This window comes from Phalaenopsis equestris, unplaced genomic scaffold (genome assembly GCF_001263595.1).
Source record: "Phalaenopsis equestris unplaced genomic scaffold, ASM126359v1 Scaffold000246, whole genome shotgun sequence".
Classification (NCBI taxonomy): Eukaryota; Viridiplantae; Streptophyta; class Magnoliopsida; order Asparagales; family Orchidaceae; genus Phalaenopsis; species Phalaenopsis equestris.
Window position 1 is genome coordinate 182578 of NW_018164688.1, and position 4815 is coordinate 187392.

Here is a 4815-nt window from a genome sequence, read left to right on the forward strand (position 1 = left end):
GTGGTTTGTATGTAAAAATTGAAGTTTAGGTGTTAGACGTAATACATAAGAATTGAGTGGAATGTATGTAAAAATTGAAGTTTAGGTGTTAGATATGTAATACATAAGAGTTGTGTGGAATGTATTGATGTTTGTGTGTTAGATATGTAATATATAAGAATTGTGTGGTTTGTTTGTGAAAATTGAAATTTGGGTGTTTAGATATATAATACATAAGAATTGTGTGGTTTTTATGTAAAAATTAAAGTTTGGGTGTTAGATATGTAATACATATGAATCGAGTGGTTTGTTTGTAAAAATTGAAGTTTCGGTGTAGATATGTAACACATATAATGAATTGGGTGGTTTGTATGTAAAAATTGAAGTTTAGTGTTACGTAATACACAAGAATTGAGTGGAATGTATGTAAAAATTGAAGTCTAAATGTTAGATATGTAATACATAAGAATTGAGTGGTTTTATGTAAAATTTGAAGAGTAAGTGTTTGATATGTAATTCATAAGAATGGTGTCATTTGTATGTAAAAAATTAAAGTTTGGGCATAAGATATGTAATACATAAGAATTTGGTGAAATGTATAAAAATTGAAGTTTGGGTATGTATATATGAGACGCATGAATTGAGTGGAATGTATATAAAAATTAAATTTTAGGTTGTAGACATGTAATGCATAAGAATTGTGTGATTATTATGTAAAAACTAAAGCTTATGTGTTAGATATGTAATACCTAAAAATTGAGTGTAATTTATGTAAAAATTGAAGTTTAGATTTGTTAAACTGTGAGTGGTGTGATCATGTTTATAATCAAGAAACGTGAATACTAAACTCATATGACATTACCAAAGTCAAAATAGACATAAGATACATAAAATTTGATTCACTTATTCTAACATATCAAGCTAGTCAGGTTTGTATCTTGTTGCTCTGGTAGACCAAGAGATAAAATTGATCGGGTTGTCGTTATAAATAATAAACTTAGAATAACTATTGAGATACAAACTATTATTGATCCTATTCATCTTGAACAATGCATGTCAGATTTTCGTATTCAGATTCATTCTATTGAATAAATGTTTACCGTAGAGGATATTATTGAGACTAATGAAGAAATTTCTCGAATTATGGATGACTATGATGATGATATAAAAGAATAAATTTTAAGTTTATCATCAACTAATCGGTCTAATAAAATAGATAAAAAGTGATACATATATTTAGATTTTAGTTTTTCTCTGATTTTATCTTTTATAGTATTAATTTTTTACTTTTCATATCATATGTTTTGTGTATTCTTGCCTTTACTTTTGATATTTTTACAGGCATTTACAATATATTTTTTATTTTTAATTTGACCTTTCTGCTTTTATGTTTATTACTTATATTATACAACTTCTACATACTTTCGTTATTTTTAATCTTATTGTTTAGTACTATTTTTATTAATGTCTTTCTTCCGGTTATACATGGCTAGGTCGACCACCTTACCAACCTCCTTATAAGGATCCTAGTACTTGCAGAAGAACAAAGAAGTTAATTTTTTGCTCTACATTAGAGAGCACTAGTGTTGTGTTGATTAGCAACACCACAACTACTACATCCCCTCCTAGACCTATCCCCACTCTGAGTAGGTCTGTTGCTCCTTTCTCACTACTTGCTCCTACCACTACAACCCCTCCTACACCTTCTGTTCCAAGTACTCAGCCATCACCTCCCTCCTCATATGAGCCAGGCTCTTCTGCTCCTGCAACTTTGAGGCAGGACACTTCTAGCTGAATTTATATTGAGACAGAGTGAGACTCGTAAGTTACCTTTTATAGTATAATAAGTTTAATGATATTTTTGATACTTTCTGTAGCTAATATTTCTATTTCAAATTCTGACCCTCAAGTAGGGCTATCAAAAAAACTCGTTCACGAACAGCTCGTGTTTGGCTCGTTAAGTAGCTCGTGTTCGGCTCGTTCGTTAAGTAAAGGAGCCGAACACTAACAAATTTTTAAAGCTCGAATTATAAACGAGCCGAACACGAACAAGTCCTTGTTCGCTCGTGTTCGGCTCGTTTTAGCTCGAAATAAAAAAATTATATAACTATTTATATAACAATATATTACATATATTATTTATATAATAATATATTATATATATTTATGTCTAAGTTTAAATCATAACACCTCATGTCGCAATTTGGTTAGTGCATTCTTTTGTATATATTTGATCCAGGTTCGAATCTCACACTTTACATCTATTTTTCTCAATTTAAGTTTAAAAAGCCAACTGAACACGAACACGAATATTTTAATTGAGCCAAACAAGAACACATTGTTCACGAGTTGATTTCGAACACGAGCCGATTTCGAACACGAGCTATTTCGAACGAGCTGAACACGAGCCAAGCCTGAGCTCGCTCAAGTTGTGATATTTGTTGTGTGAGGTTGTAAAAATCGGATTGTTCTTTTATATAAATATTTTTTAATCTTCTATAGGTTTCGGTCGGTGGTGCATCAAAAATTCTTGATGGTAATACCTTCGAAACATTCCAACACTAATTAAACTCTCAAGTAAAAATGGTGGAAGCAAATAACGGTGCAAGTTTCGTGCGTAAATGATGGACACAAATTCCATAGTTAAATTTTATGTCACCACGAGTCGCCTCAAAATTGGCTAACACAGGCAATATCATATTCTAATCTTGATGCAGCTTGTTTGCATCGGACACGATCGATGCTATTTGCATTTGTGATGTCTGTTTTTCTGTGGACCATAAATCTAGCCCAACTCCGGCGCTAATACTGTTTTACATCGGATTATTGCATATTAGCATCAGAATTGATCGTCGCTGATTTGGTAAAATCATGTTGTCTGCAAGTGCATCATGCTATGAGCATCTATGGTCACAAAACCTATTTTTTTGGACAAAATAAGCTTTTAAGACATTCTTGGATTACATAAGACTCAATTTTAGAACATTTGAGGCACAACGAAGTCTTTGATATAGCTTTGAATAATTTTTGGGAGCTTTGGACTTGACTTTTTAATAATTTGTCCCAAATAATGTGTCAATTTCACTAAAGAGTAAACTTACATCCAAGAGGAAGTTTCTTCGTTCTTGACTTTGAAGAGTTCATATTAACTCTTAAAGAGTGGCAAGGCCTTCTTGAAATTATGATTTTATTTTTTTATTATTTAAGAATTTTGGACTTTAATGATCGAAAATAGAGGCAACTAAAATTTCCAAATAAAATTCATCTGATTAAGCATTATTTAAAAAAAAATTAAAGCTTATGTGTTAGATATGTAATACATAAAAATTGAGTGTAATTTATGTAAAAATTGAAGTTTAGATTTGTTAAACTGTGAGTGGTGTGATCATGTTTATAATCAAGAAACGTGAATACTAAACTCATATGACATTACCAAAGTCAAAATAGACATAAGATACATAAAATTTGATTCACTTATTCTAACATATCAAGCTAGTCAGGTTTGTTATCTTGTTACCCTGGTAGACCAAGAGATAAAATTGATTGGGTCGTCGTTATAAATAATAAACTTAGAATAACTATTGAGATACAAACTATTATTGATCCTATTCATCTTGAACAATGCATGTCAGATTTTCGTATTCAGATTCATTCTATTGAATAAATGTTTACCCTAGAGGATATTATTGAGACTAATGAAGAAATTTCTCGAATTATGGATGACTATGATGATGATATAAAAGAATATATTTTAAGTTTATCATCAACTAATCGGTCTAATAAAATAGATAAAAAGTGATACATATATTTAGATTTTAGTTTTTCTCTGATTTTATCTTTTATAGTATTAATTTTTTACTTTTCATATCATATGTTTTGTGTATTCTTGCCTTTACTTTTGATATTTTTACAGGCATTTACAATATATTTTTTATTTTTAATTTGACCTTTCTGCTTTTATGTTTATTACTTATATTATACAACTTCTACATACTTTCGTTATTTTTAATCTTATTATTTAGTACTATTTTTATTAATATCTTTCTTCCTGTTATAAATGGCTAGGTCGACCACCTTACCAACCTCCTTATAAGGATCCTAGTACTTGCAGAAGAACAAAGAAGTTAATTTTTTGCTCTACATTAGAGAGCACTAGTGTTGTGTTGATTAGCAACACCACAACTACTACATCCCCTCCTAGACCTATCCCCACTCTGAGTAGGTCTGTTGCTCCTTTCTCACTACTTGCTCCTACCACTACAACCCCTCCTACACCTTCTGTTCCAAGTACTCAGCCATCACCTCCCTCCTCATATGAGCCAGGCTCTTCTGCTCCTGCAACTTTGAGGCAGGACACTTCTAGCTGAATTTATATTGAGACAGAGTGAGACTCGTAAGTTACCTTTTATAGTATAATAAGTTTAATGATATTTTTGATACTTTCTGTAGCTAATATTTCTATTTCAAATTCTGACCCTCAAGTAGGGCTATCAAAAAAACTCGTTCACGAACAGCTCGTGTTTGGCTCGTTAAGTAGCTCGTGTTCGGCTCGTTCGTTAAGTAAAGGAGCCGAACACTAACAAATTTTTAAAGCTCGAATTATAAACGAGCCGAACACGAACAAGTCCTTGTTCGCTCGTGTTCGGCTCGTTTTAGCTCGAAATAAAAAAATTATATAACTATTTATATAACAATATATTACATATATTATTTATATAATAATATATTATATATATTTATGTCTAAGTTTAAATCATAACACCTCATGTGGCAATATGGTTAGTGTCTTCTTTTGTATATATTTAATCCAGGTTCAAATCCCATACATTACATCTA